The following is a 13484-nucleotide window of genomic DNA, read 5'->3' on the forward strand; positions in this document are numbered from 1 at the left end:
AAACTGTAAGCACCCCTTAGCAAGGACGTCCCTTCCGGGACTATGCTGAGTTCATGATATATATTAATATCTATGCAACGAGAAATGTGAAGCACACTTTATTTGATAGTGTAAATCAGTTTCAATACCAGTTTGAACTAAACACTGCTTTTTCATTGCCTCTATGCCAGACTCAGAAGACAGGAGCACTCTACTGGGTCTCATTTCCTTTTGAATAATGCAAACCAAATGAAGATTGGTTTATGATTTGCTGCAGTTTGAATGCCTCAAAGTAAGTTTAGTAAGAGAGTTACTGACTTCAATTGTCTGGTTTGCAATCAGGGTATTATTAAAACTAACTGTAAAGAGGGCTCTGGACCTTTGATTTTTACTATTAGGGAAGAATTGCTCTTTGATGTGATTCATATAACACTGTTATTTATAAACATATATGTATTTATTTACACCTACTAATAGAAGAGATTCTTTAATTACTGATGATAATGCATGGCTCTTAATTGAATGGTGTATATCAAAACATTTACACGTCCGATGAACAGACCCTTTTTTGTATTATTTCTCATGGTTTCCATGCATTCAGAATTGCAGTCTGTAAGTGAAAAGCAGTTTCAAGGCAAATTGTCTCGACATTAACTCTTGTTTACATTGCAATATGATTTGTATATATATCCATCAAGAAAACCTAAAATTAACTGCTTTGGCAAAATTTGTCAAGAAACTCCCCTCATCATGGTATAATGTATCTATCATATTTACGGTTTCTCATTTCATATGTCAGGAAAAAATTAAACACTGCTGTAAGGACATTTAGTTTTCTTGTGAAATAGCTTTCTTTTGTGTATTTGATCTAATCTGAAACAAAAGACACAAGAAACTCAGTGTGCGGGGTCATAAATCATTAACACTGATTAATGAAACTCCTCTGTCATTAAGCACCCATATTAATATTCAAATTAAAATAAAAAAGTTTGACTCTTCAGTTAGTGTTTTCATAAGAAAATATATAACTAAATTGCCTATAATATAGGAATTGAGAGAAAGTTGAGAATAGGTTGAAAAACATCTCCTACTAAAACCACAAAGCAATTGGCAAATACATTCTTACATGTTAGTTTGGAATATATATTGTAATAATATTAACATTTTATATTATGGGTATCCTTACAAAAACCTCTGCTGACCCACACTGAAACTTGCGGTAATGTAGGCTTCAGGAGCACACATAAAAAATACTGATATTTCAGACAAACTGTGCCAAATCACCCAAAGTTTTAGGAGGCTTAGATGGAAAATATTCAATCTCTCATAAGCAATTAATTTTTTACTGTATGCATGTCCTTTGTGTGGCTACTTCTTTATTTAGTTACTTCCATTTTATTTTGCTCTAATTGTTTTCATTGAAATGGAAATAACACTGCTAATGAACTACTAGCTCTGGGCTTCAGATTACCTGTGTTCCCAGAGGGCCTTTGAAGTTCAAATATGGGCACTTGTTCTGAAAATCTCAAAATATGGTGCACCAGGGGACGCAAGGTCTGACGCAGAGCTGTTTACACAAAGACTACATTACATTATATGATGCAAGTGCCTGAGGTAAATGGTATTTCTGGTGTAAGCCCAAAATGTACTTACCTACTAAACACTCCTCCCCACCCCAATGAGCTCTCCTCTGAATAAACGGGAGCAACAAACAGAAGATTTAGTCCATAAGGTCAATTAGGTCATAACTGACTAAAATCACAATGCCTCTAGCAGACATTTGTTGTACACAGAGCAAAGAAGGATGCTCTGTAGCCTACCACAACAGAGAAGCATTAACTCAAGCCCTTTCAAAGAATGAAGTAATTTCAGAAAGCAAGCTGGTTACACGACTTTGTGATGAGTCACTACCTTGAGCAGAGCTAAAAATTCCCCTTGGTACAATGATGCCCCATAAAGTCCAAAAGCCTAGCAGTGTGATGGCTAAAATCACTGGATGGAGAGGGGGCAAAAGGGGTGGACACCTACGTGCTGCAGGGGAAAGGGAGGAGAGAGAAGGACATCAGTTATCTGCAGGTTCTAAGAAATCTAAACTGCTTAATCACAATCTCTACCATACATGATCAGAGTGCTAACCAGTAACCAGCAGGAGGAAAACTGGCATGGCTGTGTCTCTTTGAATTAACAGATTCACTCTGGAGAGAAACACTTAACTCAAAGGCATGCAAAACCCGTGGAAAGTTTCAAATGTGGGGAGACTTATGAGATGCTAGTGGGCATCTCACAGAAGCTAAAGTAAGACATTGTTAGAGCTCCTATGAGATAATGTCCAACAGCATGGGATATTTCTGTATCACTCCCCTTCTAATCCAAGGGTAAATGTTTGCCAGGATACCAGCAATCCCCAACTGGTTGTAATCCAGAGAAACAGAAAACTCTTCCATATAGTTATGTAAAAACATTTCGTTCCTCAAGACTTGGAAAGGCTGGGAGAAAAATCAATGGGAAAATGTAAATAGAAAAATGTATGTGAATCTCAACACAAGCTACTTTGGGATATTTGGAGGCTGATCTAATCAATCATAGTTCCCCCACCCCAAAGTGATAAGTGTAGTCCAAGCTCTTCTGGTTCAGTACAAAGTAATGAACAGCTGTTAGAAGTACAAGAAGCATTCATCATGAATTGAAAAGAAGAAAAAGATTAAAATTAAGAGAAATTAAATATACTAAAGCAAATTGAGAAGGGTGGAAAAAAGAATGAAAGGAAATCTTATGAAAGCACAGAGAACCAGAGAAACTTCCCCAGTGACCTAAGATCTTTAGCAGGTGGCAGCAAGATGTTAATAATGACAGCATCAAATGTTTAAAGTTCAAGTATGATAGCTGAAAATCACATCAAATTTTGCAACCATACAAGTCTTGTGCTGCAAAATATTCCCCCATGCCCCAGAGCCAGGAGTGCTGCACCTTTTCACTCTTCCCTGCAGACAGGAGGTGCAATCCAGTGTCCAGGCAGAGGGCTCCCACCATAAATAAATAGGGCATGGATGGGTTGTGAGCATAGTTAGCTGTAGTTTTCTCCCTCCATGATCCTCTTTCCATGACTGGAAACTAAGGAAGTAGTTGTGTGATGGATAGGGAATGAGGGGTTGGTGATAAATCATTTTGGGGTTTTTGTTGTGTTTCTGGTGTAATTTTATAACAGGGAAAGAACCTCAGTAATTATTCTCATTTTAATAGGATGTTTACATAAATATTGAAACATCTCACTAAAAACAATGGGTCTGTGTAAGAGTATTACTTCTGTGAGCAGAAAATCATATTAATGGCATGGAGGCATCTGCTTATAGAGGTGGCATTAGAAAATTATTAATATAACAAATACATGAGACCAGAGAGTATATTTGAAATACCTTCAAATTAGATAGACTGTTTTCTGCCTACATGAGTGGAATCTAAACTACTGAACAATCTAGTTGGCCTTTAAGTTATTGTAAACATCAAGACAGAGCAATTCTCTTGCTCTTCAGTAAAAAACAATAGCCTGGCAGGCTAGGACTCCATCACCTTTCCTGGGCTGATTAAGACCTTACCTCTGTATGGCATTGTTACACTTCTCAGTTGGAAAAAATTTAAAGGGAATAAATATGATATCTCATCATTATGCCCAGTTTGATATTCTGGATCATCCAAGCTTGTTTTCATAAAGAATTATCCACATAATTATTTTCTGAACAAAAATCTGTATGAAGAAAGTTGTTTTCTTATTCTTCTCACCATGGATCAGTTCATCCAGAAAAATTATATGTAATTTCCTGTCTAATAGCTTGCTCCCCAATTATATTTTTGACCCTTCATAGAAAGGGAGGGAGAGAGGGAGGGAGGAAGGAAGGCAGGAAGGAAGGAAGGAAGGAAGGAAAACATCTTGGAACTGAGGTGACCTCCTTATCGTACAGGGGACACAGAATTACTGTAATGTAAATAACTTTGTGCCATCCACACATCAGTGACCTCTCCCCACACTCTTAGCTATCCCAGACCTAAATTCCACCTACTTACAAGCTTTATGTCTATTCAATGATCCACATCTCTCATTTTGTTAATAAATCAGAGGGAAAAAATGAAATTTGTAGTCCTAGTGGGAGTCAGAAAGAGCACATTCATGATTTCAAGGAATGCTCATTTAGCACATTTGGAAGAAATATTTCAAGAAACCTGGCTTTACAGGACCCACAGCACATTCTTTCCTACATTTTATTCCAACTTCCAGCATCTTTTAAAAGCCTTTTATGAACATTTCTAAACTCAGAAGGAGGGTAATCATCAAATAACACTATAAAAACATTTTCACTAGCTTTCCTCGAGTAACAAAAGAAATACTAATACAATAGAAATGTGCTTTCCCCCAGTGTTTTATTTATTTAAAAGTATTTCTTGTTGAGTTCTGTCTGTGTAAAAAGTAATATAAAGTAGTATTTAGAGGATGGGTTTCTAATTCCATCAGACAGAAAACACTAAGGCTCAGGTCAAAATCTAGTATTTTCAGGTTTTTCTCATAATTGATGTATGTTTAGATATAGGACTGAAGTTAATGTCACAGCATTATGAATCAATATTAACTAAAGTGAAAATTAAACAACTAACATTAGGCCAACAGTATGATACAAATTGGAAGGTAAGGTTTTATGCAACAGAAAAAGAAAGAAAATTACTTTTTAAAAGGACTTCAAATATATTTTTGAAATAAATTAATACAATTTTAAATCCCATCAAACTGTAGGGATTATTTTAAATTAATCTTTTAAAATCCACTTTTAAAAATCCTTCTAGATGTAATCTATGGCTGAGATAAAACCCAATTCCATTTTATTTTTTTTAGTTGTTTATTTTCCTAGCAAAACAGACTATTCTATTTTAGATCACATGAGCTGCTATTAGAGTCAATAAATAATTATATTTTTTATGCAGGAGGGGCTTAGTCAGTCCACATCATCTGTGGTTTATCCAAGGGGATTAACTATTTATAATCAAATCCAGGTGGATTAATCATGCCCTGGATAGGAAGACTCAGAGCTGGCTCTGTGCAGAGCCAGTCAGGTCGTCTGGGCTTCTTAGGGCAGGTGTAGTGCAATGAAGGTACTGCTCTGCTTCCAGGCCACATCACCTACAGGAAAAGGTTCATCTCTTCTGCATTGTACAGAATTTATCAAGCCACACCCAAAGGCCCAAGCTAGTCATATTCACTGCAAATTAGTTATCTTGAGCCAATGAAAGTATTGAAAAATATGATGCAGAGACATGGGTGGTCACGTGAGGTCAGCTTGGGTGCTGTAGGTTTTACCAGTCCCCCTTCAGATGCTTCTGCAGCTCAGAGCAGCTGTGCATAAAGGACAGAGACAAACCTTGGCTGCCGACTAACAAAACACCGGCTACAGTTGTTGCGGATCACGCAGCTTAGAAATCCAGTGTTTCTTTTGGTACTGTCCTCTCTCATTAAGTGACATAGTCAAATTCATGAAGTACTCCACTCAGCTATAACCTCGATGCTACAAGAGTAGAGCACTGTAGGCTTTACAGGCTGGGTGCCTCTGAGACAGCACCATGTTACAGCTGTAAACACAGCAAGCCTGAGCTCCGTGTGTTGGAGAGAAAGACCAAAGTCTTCCTGAGCTGTATTTCTTTCCTCATAGCTGTACAAGGACTGTCTACAAAATCTACCACCATCTTTAGCTCTGCTCTCATTTTCTGCCCTGGCTTTCCTATGATGATCTGGAAAGAAGAAAAAAAGCAAAAAAACAGGTAAGAAATAAGAGTTAAGAGGAAAAGCTCATTTACCTAGTTGTTTCATGTAGAACAAGGCAATTTTCTTCTTGGCTTACAGCAAATATTTTTTCATCACCTTCCTTACGTACAAAACATCTTTTTTGGCTACAAAATCTAGGTAACAGCTGAAGGTGAAGCATGAGTTCAAAGACTAACAGGAATATAAAGCCATTTGAATTCCACACAACAAAGACATGCCAGATCACAGACAGAGGAAATATTTTTGTTTTGCTTAAAAAAAGCAAGTCAACTACATGGTTGCATGGAGTATGTAAAAAAAGCCCACATAATTTTACACATGAAAGACAGAGAAAATTTTGCTTTTTTAATTGCTTCTCAGAAATTATTAATTATTTTTAAAAGCCTAAAAACGAAACAAAATCATCACCTGCATTGTCCCAGGTCTTTGTAATAAGCAAACTTTTATAGAATGTACTTGAAAGCATTCTTGATTATGAAAAAAAACAAACATATAAATGCAATTTTGGAAACCAAGTGACTTCCTTACAAAGTTTCACCAATGACCCCGAAATCATTTATGTGTTCAGACATAAAAGGGATCTTAGTAGCTGTAATTGCATATTTTACAACAGTCTAACTAAAGCCAACATCTATTATATATACTGTGTTGTTTACAGTGAACATACATAAATCAACCTAGGGAAAAGCAAGCAGTCTATTTCCTCTACCCAACTGCTGACTCTACAGCCAACAGCTTGAGGAGAGGGCAGTTCCATAAGACAGAAGAATGATAAATTATCTGAATTTCTATTTCTGCACCTGTGAACTAGACTGAGTTTTCTCACACATCCTTGTAGTTCTTCAAAAAATACCAGTACCTGTACTAATAAGACTAGCACTGATACAGTGCATGGGTAGCTGTGCCTGACCACTGTGACCACCTAGACTGCATCCAGCATATTCTGTTGGTAATGAATGATTTACTTCTACAGGAAAGATCAGCTCTTGGGTACTGAGACCTTCATCTCTCTCAACTCTGGGAAGAGAGACACCCTACCTGGGGAGAGAAGGCTCCTGCCTGTGCTTTGGCCCTCCACATACCTGCCCTGCTGGGGAACAGTGGTGCCGTGGCTGCTCCCAGACAGACAGATGGACAGCTATGCTGTGCACACACTGGTGGACATGGGTAGCTGCAAGTCAACTCAGGCCCTGAAACTGAGAGAGAATTTAGGTACCTGTGCTTGTGTTAATGAGCCCTGACAAAACATGAGGTATATGAAGTAGGGCACTTAACGTCCAGAGCAGAGCAGGGCTAGCTCCAGACATCCAGGAGTCCAGGCAAGGACAGATATTCTGCCTCTTTACACCATCTGGAAAGATGCATTCACCTCTACCTACTTTGCACCCAATTACTTCAGAGTGAAAGTAAATGCAGTTGTCCTGCATATTAACAAAAAGCAACTTGGAATTTCACCTCTGATTCTTCAAGCAACCTCAATTCTAGAAAATAAAAAGCATGATGCTGTCCTAAATATCACAGCCACATACATCACACAGAATGAAATAATTGTTTCTAATCGTACAAATGCACACCAGTTCTCAGTCTTTCCAAGTAATGGTGGAACAAACTCACCAGGACCACAGATGGAAAATTAATAGTGTCTCAGGTTTTATTTATATATCCCCTGACACAGAGCTGAAAGTGAAAACAAACAGATAAAATGAGAGAACTTCTGAGAAATGAGAAACTGGTGTACCAAACATGGACCACTAGATGCTTCCAAGGAATTTTGCGGGGCTACCAGTTGCCAGCAGGGGCTGGACTCAGGGTAGTGTTTCTTGCATCAGCTTAGGTGCTCTGACTTGATAGATGGTACAAGAAAATGAAATATTTCAAGAAGGAATCTGCAGAAAGGACCTAATTAACAGATGTTCCCAACAAAATTTCTACTCCAGTTACTCAACTAATAATAACTTTGGTAATGTAGGGCCAAGAAATGAAGACATTGTCTTTAGGCACATTGTGGACTCAGCATTCAATGGGATATGGGATCTCTCCTTTAACCTGGAAAGAACATTAATTTGAATTTGGATTTCCCATAGTCTGTTTATGGGCTCTGAATGTTAGTGAAAGAATCATACAATAGTTTAGGCTGGTGGGGAACCCTTAAGATCATCTAGTCCAAGCTTCTGCTTAGTAGAACTAACTTCAAAGGTTGTTCAGGACTTGAGGCAGTGAAGTTTTGAAAACTTGTAGTGTGCAGATCGCACAACCTCTTTGAGCAAGTTACCCCAGTGTCTAACCATTCTCGTCGTGAAATATTTTTTCTTGTGTAATCTCCATTCTCTTTGTTAAAACATGCAAAAATTGAAACTAGTGCATCTTTCTTCTTTCACTGTTCATGTCCAAGATATGTTAAAAACCCCATCCTTTCTATTCAGGTAACCATGAATTTGGGCTCCTCACATGCATGATCAGCCTAACCATTAAACTAAAGCCAATCTCAAAATGTTTATTCCTTTCTGACTAATTTTTTTTTTTTAATTTCCTTTTAGATGGCAAGTTATTAACTTCAATACAAATTAACTACTGCATATAGATGATGGACCTTGCTATTTTTGTACTACATTGCTTGTAATATTGTATGATTGGAAGATTTAGATGCCAGGTCAGTGTCAGATCATTCCCCTATTCATCAGAAATCGTGCTTGTTACTGGATGAAAAACAAGCCTAAGAAATTAAAGTTTTCCTGCTTCTGTACCTTCATCCTGATACAGCATAACTGTCATTGCATATGGAAAAAAGAAAATAAAAATACCATACATCTCTGCTAAAAACAAGTCAAGGGCAAGAAACTTTAGTGGTCGTTTTGGACTGTAAGTGCTTATGTGAATATTATGCCAACACTTCTTTTATAAAAAGTAGAAGTAAAGAAGTGAATTTTTAAGTTATGGACAATGAAATGTCATTCTCTTTTCTTCCATTTAAAAGCAAGATTATTATTGACCTTTGGACAAACCCAAAGTTCATTGTAAAGGAAAACTTTGTAGCTGCAGCTTGTACAAAGCCAAACAAGAACAAAGCCATTCTAGTACAATTAGTCCAATTTAATATATGTTCCTCAAGGACTTTTGGTGTCACTTGCCACATACTTATAGGTGTCTTACATTAAAAAAGTTATAAACAAGTTCTTATTTTCTTAATTAAAAAGAAGTCATTTTACAGTGCAAGGAAAAAAGTACGTTATCTTGTTGCAATTCAAATAAAAAATTCAAGAATAAGTTTAAAAAAATTGCCTTTGACTCCTTGAGGAATTATAAGACCAGGTCCTGACAGAAAATTCAAATGATGGTGGTGTTTTTCAGTGGTGACTGAGAAGTAATTAAGTAAGATAAACAAAGGTGAGCATTATACAGTAAATTTTTCAAAGCATATTTTTACTTAAATGAATAAATGAGAAATTGGCTTATATCCCTATTTGCCCTTGGTTCTATCTACATGAATTTTGAAAGGTGAATTATCACAAAAGAGCTCTGCAGTCAGTAACATTCACTGATAAAATGATCAGCAAATCTGAAGACAGAAAATAACTTTCTAAACTCAGACAGAAATGGAACTTTTTTGGAGTAACAAATGGTATTTTTGGAGGGTTTTGGGGGAAGCATGTCTGGTATTTTGTTTTCTTTTTGTAGTTGAGGTATGGACTTTCCTTGTAGCTTTCAGTCTTTTCTGTAGATTGTTGTTTGGGAATACATCGTGATGATAGCAATGTTCTTTATCAAGAATATCAAGAATCTACTGTTTGTGATTGTGGAAGAATGTCTTTTCCTGACCATTTTTAATATGTTCCTGAACCTGAAAATAAATTGGTAGCAGCAACATTAACTTGGATCCACACATAGAAAAGACTGGATAAAATTAATCCACTGATTTTCATATGTTAAACTAGCATTGAAATACCAGCACTTGTTACTGAAATACCAGTTCTTGTTGGAGAGCTGCTTCCCCCCCCCCCCCGCTCCCAAAAATGCCACAGAATTTCACAGGATAGCTGAAGAAATCAGAAAGACATTCCTGGTCCATAATGCATGACTGATAGAAAATTAAGATGTGTTTAAACTGGTTGACAATGGCAAGATAGAAAATTAGATGAAGACAACAAAAGAGGTGTTAAATAAGTTCAAAAATAGAAAACAAAGTAGAAATACATGAAAGCAAATGAAGAATGGAAGAGTGAATTAAATTAAAAGAGCAGGAAAAAAAATGAAATGCAGAGTAAAAAGATAAAAATTAAACAGCATGAAGACTATGAAGCAGTAGTAGGAAGAGATATGTAATGGAATCTGATGTATAGAGTAATAAAGAGAAGCAAAAGAAGGATATAATTTGGAAACTGATCAAGTATTTAACTTTGTAAATACTACTTGCTTACAAGAAAAATGGTAGTTTATGCCTCATATTAAGAGAAGATTTTACTATATCTTCAGTTAAAAGATAATGCTAGAATCTTCATTTTTCATGTAAAAGATTCTGTAAACTAAAACCATAATAAATAAATAAATAAATAAGTAAATAAACCCCCTGACAAACCAAAACAGAAGATGGTGCTCTGAGGAGCTCCAAAAATGTTACCTGTGTTCTTGTGGAGCTTCAGCACTGAGGTACTTAAATGTTGATAGGCTTATCAAATTCAACAGGAATATTAACCAGTAGATAAGAGAACTAAACGAAATATATTGAAGCTGTTCTTAACTTTTTCATCAAGCCTAACACACAGAGTTAGACTTACATGACATATGTTTTGCAGTGTGGAAGAAACTGTAAAAATAAGACATTAATACCAAGGGCATTGATTCAGAAAATGAAGCTAATTTCTACATGATAAATTTGAGGTTAACAGAAGAAGATTGCAGTTCTTGTGGCTTTGAAACATACAGAAAGAACAGTCCTGACAAAGCTTGGTACCCATGGGTTATTCAGTGAAATGATGCAGGGTCTACAGCAGGAAGGCATGAACTGAAGTTTAGAAGAGACCAGGCATAAAAGGCATCTAGGAAACAATGTCTCTGCAAAAAAATTGTAATAATCAACCAATCAATCAACAAAATTAGGATATTTCTTCTTCATTATTATACTAGTACAGGATGTTGATTATACAGGCTGAACAGGTTTTTTTATTTAATTTTATATTCATCATTTTAATTAAATACATAGAGTGCCTGTGTGTGTCCAGCTGTCTATAGCAATTTTTCTGGTGAGCACACATACAGGAGTGCATGGAAATATAATTATTTGGCTTTTAAACATCAGTTTATATTAATTCATTCAGCTTTGTGTAATCTAATCCTGAGGTTTAACCTTGGAGTTATCAATAGTCCTCCAAAGTCAGTTGTTAGACAAAAAATAAACTATGCTACTTGTGTTGTGCAAGGAGGAGGAAGTCAGGCTGCTGCTGTATGCCTTCTAACCCAGAGCACAGACTAAAGGGCAGAAGACCCAGATCTGCTGCAGTGAAATGGAAAAGTCTTGTAAAGAGGTGAAAAACTGTCAGGGACAAAGAAACCTGGAGAGGAAAGGGAACTCAATGAACCGGCTAATTCAGTGTCCTTACAATCATCCCAAAGTCTGACCTTTATGATCATTGCATCTTAAAGAACTCTTCGGAGCAGTTGTCTGGCCCCATTTATTATCACTATTGTATGTTTTGTAATAGCAGCAAACATGAATCAAGTGTATTTAGTAGGATATGCTGCATAAATGAGGAGAAGAAAGTTTCTTCTGTTGTGAAATAAGAGGCACAGTAATCTTTGCAAGCAGAGATCACCAGGGAGAAGCAAATGCGTGGTCCTAAAGTAACCAACCTGAAGTCATTACAGATTAACAAAGGAGATCTAGTTAGAAACAGTTTCAAAGTTTTTAATCCTGGCTTCAAGAGTTTATGCAATAAACATTATGTAATTGTTATTGACTCTCCCATTTTAATTTTCTTTTTAATTCCTTCTTTTAAAATGGTTTCTAAAGTCTAAATAAAACAGTAGCTTTTTTCATAGCACCTGTGTAATCAGTGTCTTAGGGCAGCTGGCAAGCTAGGAAGTAAAGAACAGGAAAGCAAAAAAGAAATAAAGGTAATAGCAAATGTCATTTGTGAACAAAACCCTGAAATACCACTGCAGCCACTATGGGGATATTGACCTTTGAAATAAAGAAACTGCAGGGTAATTTTCTTTTTGTATCCCACCCCATCTATGGCAATTTACATGTCTATATTTATGGAGACAAATCTTCTAACTGTCTATTAATTTCTTTTTACCACTGTTTCCTGTAACCTCTGCCTGTTTGTCCTTAGATTCTGAATGTCTTCTATCAATCCTGATCTTTTATTGAATTTTTGGCAGGTGTCTAGGACATCATAGATAATGACAGAGGTTGTGACTGCTTATCCAGTTAGTGGGTTGCTTAAATACTGGAATTTATAAAACAGCAGTATTATGCTGGTTCAGAATAGTTGGCATTTAAGAGACATGATCTTCTAGTATTGTAAGACCCCTGTAAAGTTCAGGTGAAAATATGTTCAGTAGATATGATCTAGATCTATAAGCTTGAGCTGCACGTGCAATACACAGTGCACTGTATATAGTACACAGTTTACTATATAATCCTTCAGTGTAGCACATGAAAATATCCTTAAAAGATGAAGAAAACAGGCTAGTGTCCTATTTATTACATAAGACAAGTGTAAATGTGAACCATTGCCATCTATAGTTTCACGACCTTGACTGACATATTGTCAGATATTAAACTATGAAAGAAGGAAAGAGTACTCTGAATGATGAAATGCTGTTTGTAAGCATGGTCTCATTTTGTAAGGAAGATGTGTGGAAAAGACAAATAGTTTAGCTGTGACTTATGGTCAAAGCGATCATGACTGGAATTGCAGGTAATTATAATTTCTGAGAAATTCACTCCTGAGTTTGGACAAAGTGTCAAGGACTCTTGATTAGCAATCTGCTGCCTTTATAATGCTGTAGAAGGCACAGGAAGCAAAGAGGGCAGTCAAATAAACCTTCATTAATCTTGTATGCTTAAGCTTACAGCTCTTGTATAAATAGAAAATTAGGATAAATTACCAAGAGCCAGTGTTCTGCCAGAAAAAAACCAGCCTCAACCACTTTTGTTGGCATAAAACTTTGACAGTGTTTTAATCCACATTAACTGTCTATGCTATATTGTAAGTTTATGTCACTCAAGCAGATGGCACTCCAATTACTCGTAGTTGTAATAGACTTTTGCCCACTTCAGAGAAAACTAATGTGAGCTAAACTTTAAGCAACAAAGCACAATTTTAAAACTGCCTTCAGCTGGTGAGCTAACTGTGAAGGACTTCTTAATCCTTCTACCTGTAATCTTGTGGAAACCCTTTAGGTTTCTTTTTATGGCATATTGTTCCCTCATTATATCATCAGACATGTTTTCATTAAGCTTGAGGAAGGTACATCAAGCTGCACAAATCACAGTGTCCCTCAGATACAATTAGGTTTAGAATAAAAAAAGAAGGAAGATGATACTGTAATTCAGAATGTCTTTCTTAACTAGGATATGTGTCTTAGAAAATATCCAGTCATCAGACTCGAAAGCTGTTTCAAACTTTTTTCTTTAGCATCCTAAATGCTCACAGGTCTTAAGGAACAGTGGCAGGAATCTTTTTTGATCCAGGACCAC

The sequence above is a fragment of the Corvus kubaryi genome, unplaced genomic scaffold (genome assembly GCF_017639235.1).
Source record: "Corvus kubaryi isolate FWS band 111438036 unplaced genomic scaffold, C.kubaryi_AGA036_p1.0 split3-131, whole genome shotgun sequence".
In the NCBI taxonomy this organism is placed as follows: domain Eukaryota; kingdom Metazoa; phylum Chordata; class Aves; order Passeriformes; family Corvidae; genus Corvus; species Corvus kubaryi.